Genomic DNA, 12,262 nt, shown 5'->3' with positions numbered 1-12,262 from the left:
TTATACTTAATCGTAAATTACTCCTAAAGCATTGGTTTTCAATTTAGGGTAAAATTTTTTAAACTGGAAGTGTTGGATTCCAAGACATAGTAGTGTAAGATTCCGTCATTCAAAAGGAATTTTGCGCTATATTCTATTCAATAAAACAGTAATTGTTGTACCTATGTTATACTTTATATTATATAACTGTTAAAATAATACATGTTGCAGTTAAGTTTCGTTATTCTTATTCAAACGCAATTAAACTGATTGCACGCTTGTTTTAATTGATGATATGAGCTAAACCGAAAACTGGTTTCACTATTAACATGTACCTATACATTTACCTACTTGGTATTAAAACTTGAATTGTATTCCTTTATTTTCTCATAAATTTGCAATGTCGGCTATCGAATAATAACAAATTGCCAATAACGGTGTATAATACTAGTTTTTTCCCACGGATCCGGATGTTTTGACGAATTTCTTTTGCTTGGGTCTGGTAAATACTAACAATTTTAATCGGGCTTTGGTCTCGGGACAATTTACGAGTAAAAGTATGGTTTTAATTAGCAGAATTAAACCGACTTTTACTGCCGCATATTTTAACCTGTCGAATTCCACGATATGACGTCACCATAAGCGTTCTGGCTCATATATGAGCCGTGGGAGCTGACAGATTAATATTATATTTGAATTATGTACTAAATACACAGCCTTTTTAACGTGTTTACATATCAAATAAAAAGTAACTAAATTTTGAATATGCTCAAAATCAAACTCTAAGCCAATTTCATTAACTTTTTAAATAAGTTTGAATATAGTAAGTATTAATGCTAGTAAGTATGTGCATATGAACAAAACAAGTTTGTATATAGATAAATCCTTGATTTATCACGTAGATGCAGTCAATATGTAGGTACATATATTGTATAAGTATTAACTGGTCGGTTTGGGCTTGCAATATAAGATTGAGATATTCTGATGTGTTCTCAATACGAATGCGAAAATCGACGAGACGTGATTTAAAGATTATACATGTATCGTCAAAAATTCGTTCCTTAATTGGTATTTGTATATACGACTCGCGACGGTAAACGACCCAATATACAAATGAGTTTTATTTACGCTTTTTGTATTTTGTTTGTTTACATAAAAAGAGCAATGAGGACCGTATTCTTCGATCGTAATTCGAAAATCAAAAACTCAAAATCAAACCTGTAGCTACTTTTAAAAACCTCATATGGATATTAGGGGAGATTTTATTGGTTACTTTGTCCTGTTTATGCTTGCCACTTTGTATTATTTTGGCCGGCGATCATTTATTTGTACGCTACCTTATTTGAAAATATTGTAAGAGCTTTTGGGCGTTTTCTAAAACAAATATTGAAAACCCGATTCTCACAGATTCTGGTGTTTTTGGGTTCTTTCAAATCAGAATCACTAGCATATTCAATCCTGATGATAAAAAAACTTGTCCCAAAAATTTGTATGAAAATTGTACATTCCACTACGTTACGTCCATACAAGTGAACAATTTTCTCATAATAAAACGTGACGTAATGGAATGGACATTTTGGGACATCTTTTTTTAATGGAAGGATGGAGAAGGCTGTCGATTCTGAGTAAAATGAGCCCAAGAATGTCAAGATTTGAAAGAATCAGTTTTTCGATATTTATTTTAGAAAACGCCCTTTTGCGCTTATAGGCCGAAGTAAATAATTAGTAAACAGTATTTTTCTCTCATACAATTATAAGTAAAGTTCAACACTGGGCTCCTACACAAAAGCACGGCTAATTTGTTCTGGAAAGGTTCAGTTGTAGAAATACTAGTGACCTTTACCTACAATTAAGATTGGTACGCGCACGGTTAACTTTCCATGGACCAATTTCTCTACATGGGTATAAGGGGCACGTATAAATCGGACTTATTACTTAGGCCCCATTGCCCAAACTGAACTTTACTTGAGATACATGGTGCCTCTGATTTTGGGGCTATAATTTCAAGGATTGATTACAGTTTTTTTACTCCCGACGCAAAAAGAGGGGTGTTATATTATAAGTTTAACCGCTATGTGTGTCTGTCTGAAATACCGTAGCTCTTATAGACGGGTAAACCGATTTGGATGCGATTTTTGTTTATTTGAGAGCAGGTTTTCTAGCGCTGGTCATTACACATGTTTTATCAAAATCGGTTTTAGCCATCCATTTCATTGCGTTGGGGTTTTTTAAATTATAAATTTATATGAAGTTATCTATTACTTTCATGGTGTGGACCGAAAATTATTATGTAATAATAATCATTCCTGTGTATCAAAAGTATTTGGCCTTATGTACATAGTTAATGATATAGGTACCTATTTCTAAAATTTTAAACGTTGCAGATCAAAGTGCTAGTCTTTTAATTTAAGTCCCTAGTAGTAGAATTATGGATTCACTGATTGGTCTATCGCAAATTGGCACATCGAATGGCCATGCAGAGGATGTCAGCATCAATACGATTGTCTTCGCATATTACTTACCTACTAGTTTGTGTAAAAAGCAAATAACCTTTATGTTTATCTCTTCTATGAATTACTTGATTCAGTACTTAATATATTATTATAACATATGTAGAAACGAACGTACTCTATACAAACTTTGAAATTATTTATATCAATATTTATAGAAAAGTAGCTTCAAATCAATTCTGATCCTTCTCAAGGTTTGTAGAGTTTTACTCATGTAGAGCTTTTTAGGTACATTTCTTGTTGACTTATTAAAATTAAAAATGTATGTTTTGTTAAAATAATATTTATGCGATTAAGGTTTATAAATAGATAAGGTACGAGTATGATTCCATGTATGGTAAGTAATTATTACTTAACTGCATATTAAGGTATTTAAGCAGCATTAATTTACTACTCTTTAAACAACTTAACACAGGCTGACATTTATGACACTGCATAAATTTTAATATAAGTATGTTTCAATATTGTTTTTAAGTAAAACGATGCCTCAATAATTACATTTTTATCAATGTCCTGTAAAAAAATTAAAATCTATTTATGCTCGGCCCACATTTTCATTTTTGTGCAGTCTCCAAAATTTCACCCTGTATGAGTCGTGTTTTTTAAGTGTACCTAAGGAGTACTCGGAATGATCAACCTATGAAGAGGCAAAAAATGCCGCAAGGGCTTGCTTAGGGCCGGTGACTAATAGTAAGACCAGCATACGACAAAATAGGTGAAGTGAACGGCAAGACTCCAAACACGTGCTCGGTCGTGATTCTATACGAGACACGACCGGGCCATGGCCATATGTGAACTTACACAATAACACTTTTCACGTTAAAATAACACTTGGGCTCAAAATTGGGGGTTTCAATTAGTTTGAAGTTAGTTCGGAAAGTTCGAAACCGCGCGGTGGTAGCGAGCGCGCGACCGTTTTGACTTCGTGTGGAGCTTACACTGATTTTTTGTTGGAGGCATCGCCGCGCGGCGCAACTTGCTCCACATTCGACCGGTGTAGACCTTGTCTTCTAATCGCTCGGCGAGCGCAATCAAACCAGCTTAGCTAGCTTACACCCTTGGAAACTTGCGCCTAATCTAAGAGCGGATTTAAACTAGTTCTTTTGAGCATGAGACTCGCTAAGCGTTTGACTAACACATATATCCCTGAGCGCCAAACAACCGATATAAGTATACCCCTCGATCTGTAGTAACTATCTGTAATCAGAGATCATGAAAAACCTGGTGCAGTGATAGTTCGCTCATCGGTAATAACAGTACACCGGACTATTATCCGACTTGATATCATGTATTAACTTTATATGAAACACTTGACGCCTAGGTAACCACCTCAATCAACTGTATAGCCGCACTTACATACGTGTTACACTATTACGTTGGTGTTGCTATTTCTCAATGTATTGCCAATATTAGAGCTTATTGGTACTGATATATTTGTAAATTTTTTGTAGTTTATTGGCGTTGCCATGCAGATAATTATTGATAGTTTTTATTTAAAAAGTTTCATGAACTAGAGTCAGTACTTCACAAATTGATACCGTAGGATTGTAAACTATCCTGAGTAAAATAAGCGCGAAGATACTGAAAGTCAAATAATATTATGTAAGTATGTTGAAAAAGGATTTGGCGAGAACGTAAAAAAATCTTACATACACAATTTATCGTACTTAATTAGCATGTAAATTAAGTATATTTCAGAACCACTTTTTTCCGTTTTTGTGGACACCGCAATATGCAAAATAACGTTGCATAGGTAATTATAATGTACAGCAACACATCAAAAGCTTTAAAATCATCAATTTAGAAAACTTGTCTAAAGATATAAAAGGGTACCTATCTTCTTTTGTTTATTTCATTATGTACATACCTAGTTACAATTATTTTATACGAGTATGTCTGATACTCTGAAGCTTAATGAGTTTATTTATATTTCTCAATTTATTTCAATTTGACTCCCTAATCATATGACAAATACGACGCCGAGCGCGCGTTAAAGATAAATTATAGTATTGATGCTGCCATTAATCAGTAGCCACTAGCATTTTTATAATTAGGTGGATCTTTAAAGAAATTATTTCTCCGAAGCACTGAAGAAATAGAAGAAGAAGAAGAAATACATTTATTTTAACGCCACGACATGAAAACAAAGAAAAAATAAAGTAAACATTCGATTTGACTCATCTCGAATAGAAACTGGAAACTGCAAGATAGCAGTAAAGAAAAGCGGCCAAGTGCGAGTCGGACTCGCCCATGAAGGGTTCCGTATTTAGGGGATTTATGACGTATTAAAAAAAAACTTGTTACTAGATCTTGTTCAAACCAATTTTCGGTGGAAGTTTGCATGGTAATGTACATCATATATTTTTTTTAGTTTTATCATTCTCTTATTTTAGAAGTTACAGGGGGGGGGGGGACACACATTTTACCACTTTGGAAGTGTCTCTCGCGCAAACTATTCAGTTTAGAAAAAAATGATATTAGAAACCTCAATATCATTTTTGAAGACCTATCCATAGATACCCCACACGTATGGGTTTGATGAAAAAAATTTTTTGAGTTTCAGTTCTAAAATTTTTTTTTCCTATTTTTGTGTGAAAATCTTAATGCGGTTCACAGAATACATCTACTTACCAAGTTTCAAAAGTATAGTTCTTATAGTTTCGGAAAAAAGTGGCTGAGACATACGGACGGACAGACGGACAGACAGACAGACAGACAGACATGACGAATCTATAAGGGTTCCGTTTTTTGCCATTTGGCTACGGAACCCTAAAAATGATTAAGACGATAGTGGAAGACTGCTCTCCATACAAACGTAGTCCCCATTTTCCTCTGTGGATTTACATTATTATATGACATTATCTGGGGGCACGGTAGTGCCCCCGCCAAGACGAGCAAAGCGAAGCGCAAGGGCACTACCTACCTTTTCTCGAAGCGCTTCGTCGTTTTTTTGAACCCTCTTAACTTGGGTTTGGATTATACCAGATAAACAAAACAATCGGGATACTTTGGATTTTATTAATGTCTAAAAAACCCCGATTTCGTCACTGACTCATTCACTCACTGTTGATCATCAAAACTTCTAGGGTACTTCCTGAAGTCCTAGAAAGCTGAAATTTGGTATGTGAGATAGTATTAGTCCGCAAACAACAAAATAATTCAAAAACTTGAAATTATTAACCCCTAAGGGGGTGCAAAGGGGGGTGGAATTTTGTATGGGAAATCGATAACCGCGGAACCGATTTAGTTGAAATTTGGTATGTAGATAGTTATTGTTATGGGGAAGTATAAAAATAGTTTCAACCCCAAAATCACCCCGTAAGGGTGAAAAGGGGTGGAAAAAGGCGTTAGGGGAAAAAGGGGGTTGAAGTTTGTATGGAGAATCAGTAAAAAAGCAGATTGTATATAAAAGATACCCCCCAAGTACGTATTTCAGGATTTTTAATAGTAAATCACCCGCAACCCTTTAAATCGGAAGATTGTCATAAGCAACTTACAAAAAGATGTGAAATCCCACCAAAAACATTTTCATGAAAAATGTTGCCAAGACCAAACCATAAGGCTCGCACTGACAAAAAGTTATCAGATATCTTGTAGAGCCAAGCTTCTAACTCTACAGGCCCTACCTTCACAGACTCCACACCTTAGTCAGAATATGTGGCTTGGCCGTTTCATTACAAGAACTATTTTATAATAAAAAAGATGTCGTCCATGTCACGAAACTGTTGATACCATTTATTTGTAAGATCATCTATATGTATACCTACCTACACAGTGGACAATAAAAACCTTCTTATTCTTATGGCGTCGTTGAGGTAATCAAACATTATTCTGGTAAGAGAGTATGAAAAAGAAAATATTAGTTAATGTTTTCTGAATGTAATGGTTCTTGCTTAAAATAGTTTTTTTACGTTGATTTTTATTTGCACAAGGAAAAAATCAGTAAGGAGAAAATCAGAAGACAGGCCATAATTTATACCATAGGCCTTGAAGTGGTCTGGGATTGATGTCCATTATTATTTTATTTTATCTATGTTAATGCTCAAGATTAGCTTTATCTATAGCTTTATTATTAAAACCAAATAAAACAAAAGACTGAAATTCAAACTACTCCTCACATCTTGAGAAGACTTTTCAACAATATTGTATTTTAGGCATTTGTATAGATGTAACAATGTGCACCTTATTCCTTTTTTTAGTTCATAACATGCAAAAGAAAACTGTTTATAATATAAAAGTAACGTACCCTACCCATCCTATATGTCGAAGTACTTGGCATCGTCAAAATCTGAAATTTCAACTTTGTTAGCTTTGAGTTTCACTGAAAAAAAAAACCTGTACCCCTTTTAAGTTTTGAAGAAAAAAACTATTTGTTTCTTTCATAGCTGTCTGCGCCACCTTGTCGCGTCACACCGGTTGGGAACACCTTGTCAGAATAGCGGTCATAAATAGTTGCCATCTTTAATCTTAATGCTCAGCATTAGAGGTGACAAACATGCCGTCAACGATCGGTATCATATTGTCAAACTTGAGAAAGCTTTACTTATGTTTATTCTAAGATATCTACGTATTTTTATAATCCCAAATTTGGCGCCGCGTTTCTTGCCCAATTTATAAACTCCCGATTTATCATCTAATTTATTAATTGGCTCCTCTAATTGTGACCGGATAACACCAAACGTCATTCCGTAAATAGACTGACGGATGGACAGACAGACCGATGTTCTTCATTTCAAAGGTACTAAATAATTAATTTAGAGACATCCGTTGTTGCCAATTTGCACTTGTTTTGTAAACATCTAAAATTAACGAGATTACCCAGATAACTTGTAACAGAATTACTTTTGCTGACGTCTGTCATGAATGACAATATGAAAAGTGGTCCGATTCGATTCGACTCGTCATAGTTTATAATTTCTACTTTTACACTTATATTATATGTAGCCATGATATGACCTGTTATTTTGTTTTGTGAAACAATCCCCGATACACAATTAACGACAATAGTTAAAAAAAATAATTCAGATGTATTTATTCTTATTCTGCATACAAGTACTTAGCCCGATTAAAAAAAGCGAGAAGGAACAATGAACTTATTTTTATAACAATAATAAGAAAACGGAAAAGAGCTAATTTAATTACGTAGTAAAAGACAGAATAACAATTCGCAACCGAACGCAGCGCCGGAAGGTATGCAAATAAAAAGTTAATCTACAAAACTGTCGCGGTCGACTATTTGTAAGCAAGTTATTGCTCCCAAATCACAGTAAATCATATCAGTACAGTACGGCTACTTAGATTTTTCGTTACAAACCATAGGTAGGTAACATAGCGTCAAGTAACAACCAAAACTCATGAATTGCCACCACAAGTTCATAGCCATAGTGAACCATAAATATGAATACCAAAATAAGGTCGAATTTAGTTTAATTATTTTTAGTAAAAACTAGTGAGTTTTGGTGGTCACCTTAGGTTTTGGTCAAAGTAAGTTTGTTAAGAAGGAAAATTCGCACACAACTGCAAAGGTTAAAAAGGTGTTGTGATGTGCTACTTGCTTACCTGAAAAAAGAAATGATTTCACGATAACATTTATTAATTGTTTTTTTATACATTCATATAAAAAAACAATGAATAAATGTTATTGGGTCCAGCAAGCTAGAATTGTGTAACAATAATACTCAAGAAAATACAAGAAAGTGGCTCAATCATACCCCATCCGTGCATGTTAATAAGATGTATAATTAAATGTCATTTTCATATTCAAATATAAATAATAATACATTAATCAAACCATTTTATAATAATTAAAATTATTTTCTTGGCGACACGACAGAAATTTTGATTACTAGGGAGAAGTTTCCTTCGAGATTGTCTTAGGGCAATTTAACTTCTAAATGTCGGCACAAACGGAGGTGACTATAAGTAGATTAGTCAATTCAAAATAATTACTTAACTGTCATAGCTATTCAACAATCTTACTGGTTTAACTATTCGTATTGTTTTAGTAATATCAACTGTGCCTGAAGGGTGTAAGGTGGGTGAATTACTCGGAAAACTTCAAGCCGTGACGTTTGTCCGGGTGGTTCGGGCTACGAATTCCCTCTTTGACCTGCTTGTGACAGTAATCTGAAGTGGATTTCTGGTATCAAAGATTTAGCCGCTAGTTTACGTTACTGGTAAGAACTAAGAACCTGGGGAACCTGGCGGGCGTTATTTAATAAAATCAAGTTGAAAATTGGTCAGAGTAAGAGAAGACTTCACGAATGAATATCTGGATATCTAAAGATGTAATTGGTTTTATCTTGTTTCCGGTGTCACACTTTCTACGTTTTTGAAAAGTTTGGTTTAAAATTGCCATTTGAGGGTCCGTGACCGAGAGGACTCTAAATAGATCAACCTGTAACTCTGCCAGATCCAATTCTCAGTACTTTTCATTCAAGGTTGCAGATAAAATTACCTACTACTGAACGAGAATAGGCTAGGTACTTATGTATGCCTATTTTAATTACCTCCAGTAATGTCCTAGACCTGAGAAACGCTGGCCTGTAGAATCTAAACAAGATGTTAGATTTGAATAATTTGAATACTTACTGTATGTATGGTGTGGTTGGTTCCCGTTTTCAGAACTACCTACGTCCAATTAGAGGTATGAAATTTAACCCTAAATATTAAAGAATTATGAAATTGATTGATGGACTTTAATTGTTAAAGGTCAAAATTACAAGAAGCGTCCATAAATTTTCATTTGGCCAAAATATACGACTCGAATCAGCATGATTCCACCATGTCACGGCAATCATAAGGTATTTCGGAAGCTCGTATCTCGCTTCTGCTTTCACTCGAAATTAAACTTTGTTAAAATGGAACAAAGTCTTGTTTTCAACTAAAGGTTGTCGAGATAATAGTTTGTGAAGGTTATGAGAGGCAATTATGTTGTCAAGTGAAAATCAAGAGGCCGCGATAAGGCGCGTGGATGAAATTTGAGGCATCTGGATTGTTGCGCCAATCACTTACCGAACACTTACCTAAATGAAGCAGTATAAGTGTCTGTACAATATTCTTTCTCTATTAGTTGTTTATGACTAAGGATCATGCTTTTAGGCGACCTGTATCTGAATGGCTTCTAGTTATGGTCCATCCACTTTTCTAGACTCTCTTCTTCCTTATATTATGGGGTCAATATGCGCTTGGATTCGCTGATGCATTGCTAACAAGCTATTAATTAATCGTGTGATACAAATTAATCTGACTAATTTTCTAGACGTTTTCACACAAAAAGACACGTTTTGACTTGTCGTTTAACTGGCCCGCGCTCGTATTGCAATGTGAACGGCAACTGTTATGGCGCGACAGTGATGGTTTCAGCCTTAATGCGTCTCTTAAGCGATCCCTCGTCGCCAATTATAGCTTAAACTTGAGCAGTCAATAATAACCGGAGTCCAGTTTTCCGGTTACAAACAATTATACGGTGAGATAATGCAAAAGTATTCCAAGTTAACGAATATAACGTCATTCAGTTGAATGAAGTTCAGTGGCAAGAGAGTTATGCAGTAACTTTTAAACCTTGGAAAGATTTTCAGCTAAGATAAATATTTGAGCTAAACCTAGCCTTAGCATAGATTGTAAGTTAAAACTTTGTCTATTCCAATCGTGGTCAAAATACTTAAAATATAAGATTAATAATGTTTTCAAGCGCTGGCGGCCTAGCGGTAAGAGCGTGCCACTTTTGCAATCCGGAGGTCACGGGTTCAACTTCAAACCCCGGCTCGTGCTAATGAGTTTTTCGGAACTAAGATACGAAATATCATTTGATATTTACCAGTCGCTTTTCGGTGAAGGAAAACATTGTGAGGAAACCGGACTAATCCCAATAAGGCCTAGTTTTTACCCTCTGGGTTGGAAGGTCAGATTAGATGCTACGCTAATTCTTGGGATTACTTGCCAAGCGGACCCCATGCTCCCATGAGCCGTGGCAAAATGCCGGGATAACGCCAGGAAGGTGATGATGAAGATTAATAATGTTATATTTCAACAAATAAAAACTGGCTAAAATCATAAAACAAAACCAGCCACTCGTAGCAGCTTACAACAGCAAAATAATAATGCTACGATTTCTGAAATCTCCTTCGACAGCGAATTTCAATAGCTATCCGATGCCTACGTATAACAATACCGTAAAAGTAATTGTACGTTTTGAGGATGAGCAAAATTACATCGACTTGCAATAATAATAATAGTTTTGCTATGTGCGCACAGAATTTAAACTCGTTTTGGCACTCTGCACGCGTCTCCGAACTTTCGTACAATTACTCTTCAAAACTCATATCTAATACATTTATACAATTGCAAAAAGACTCTTATTGTATAGTGTATAAAGTTTTTTTTCTAATAACGTAATAGAAGCAGAAGTGGTTGAAAAACTAGACGGCATTTTTATTAAAGTGACGAGACACGAATCGCGCAAATCTCTTTCAAATGTTTGTGTCATTTGAGATGATGGTGGCTTGAAGGCTTTTTGAGTGCTTGTTATATTAAAGTAGCCCTGATATTAAAACTAATCGCTTGTTGGAGATAATTTGTTTGACTATCGAATTACGTGTAACACTTAAATACGTAAGTATTATGTACTCTTTAATAGTTTTCACCACACCAGCTCGGATAGGCTTACTTTGCACTTCAAAAACTAATAGCAAAGTTGCATTTTATTCACATGTGAGGCAAAGTAATCAAATGCAAATTTTGAGTTTGCTGGTAGAATTGACTTTTAAATGATGATTTTGGATGATAAATATTTAATAACATTCATATGGATTTGATTGATTTTGTTTGATATTGAGGTAAACATTTAATATTTGCTTCGGGTTGGTGTGGTGAAAAATTTTGTGTTTCACTCGGGGGCAAATTTTGTTTTAGCCCTCGTGCTTTGAAACCCTCGCAACGCTCAAGATCCTCGAAACTCGCTACGCTCGTGGTTCAATTTTGGAATCTTTCGCTTGCTCGGGTATCAATATTAGCACGAGCGGTTTTTAAACAACAACTTTGCCCCCTTGTAAAACAAATAACTATTATAGGGCTCTGTACCAAAAAGTAAAATAACGGCAGTAATTTAAGATAATAGGAAAAAATTTAAAAAACTAATCTATATATTATTACAGAATAATCTATAAGAAGCTCAAGCGTTAGTCATGCTTATGAAAAAAATATAATTAATTTGTAAAAAATTGTAAAGAACCCTTGGAGCGTTGGTAGGTACCGACTGTTAGGTAACTTAAAAAAAATCTGCAGCTTTAAAATTTACAATAAAAATTGATGCGGCTGCAAACTGTAGGTACAGTAGCAGGTAACTCAAATGCCACCTACAACGATGAAAACAGTATAAATGTTTTCAAAAGGAATTTTGTTATTCTGAAATGCACGTCACACACAGACAGCGGAGCTCAATTAATTCAGATTTTTTGTCGCCACTGTTTGTCGAGATAAACGATTTGATTCCGGCTTAGCGGACGCAAGCGAGTCTGCTTAAACTGACTTTTATTAATGAGGTTGGTTTAAAATGCGAGTGAGGAAGAGTGCGATTTATACTCTCGGGACAATTGGAGCCATTGCGCAGATTAACGGAGAGCTGTGTCCATTGTGTGCAGGCGCCTGGTGTGTGCTGGAGTGTAACGTCTAGTAACTTAGTTTGTTCGCCCGAGATGTTTTTATTTTTAACAGAATAGGACTTGTGTTCATTACTGAACATGTGTGACGTTCCAGCTTGCTGTCATTTTATT

The 12,262-nt window shown here is 35.1% G+C and overlaps 2 protein-coding genes across 3 annotated transcripts in view; one reads left to right on the top strand and one right to left on the bottom strand.

Annotated features, from left to right (window-relative positions):
• Positions 1-12,262, top strand: part of LOC134651308 (hornerin-like) — a 215,213-nt gene that overhangs the window by 96,576 nt on the left and 106,375 nt on the right. The window lies entirely within an intron of this gene.
• LOC134651321 (monocarboxylate transporter 10-like) overlaps positions 1-12,262 on the bottom strand; it is a 187,261-nt gene that overhangs the window by 77,317 nt on the left and 97,682 nt on the right. The window contains exon 1 of one of the 2 annotated variants that reach the window (XM_063506382.1): positions 3,291-3,491. The exons of the other annotated variant lie outside the window; for it this stretch is intronic. The gene's annotated coding sequence lies outside the window, so the exon portion shown is untranslated. Of the gene's footprint in view, positions 1-3,290; positions 3,492-12,262 lie in introns of those variants that run through there. 2 annotated transcript variants of the gene reach the window in all.

Source organism: Cydia amplana, chromosome 10 (genome assembly GCF_948474715.1).
Source record: "Cydia amplana chromosome 10, ilCydAmpl1.1, whole genome shotgun sequence".
Taxonomy (NCBI): Eukaryota; Metazoa; Arthropoda; class Insecta; order Lepidoptera; family Tortricidae; genus Cydia; species Cydia amplana.
The sequence above is the reverse complement of the archived record's forward strand: the minus strand, read 5'-3'. Positions and strand labels throughout refer to the sequence as shown.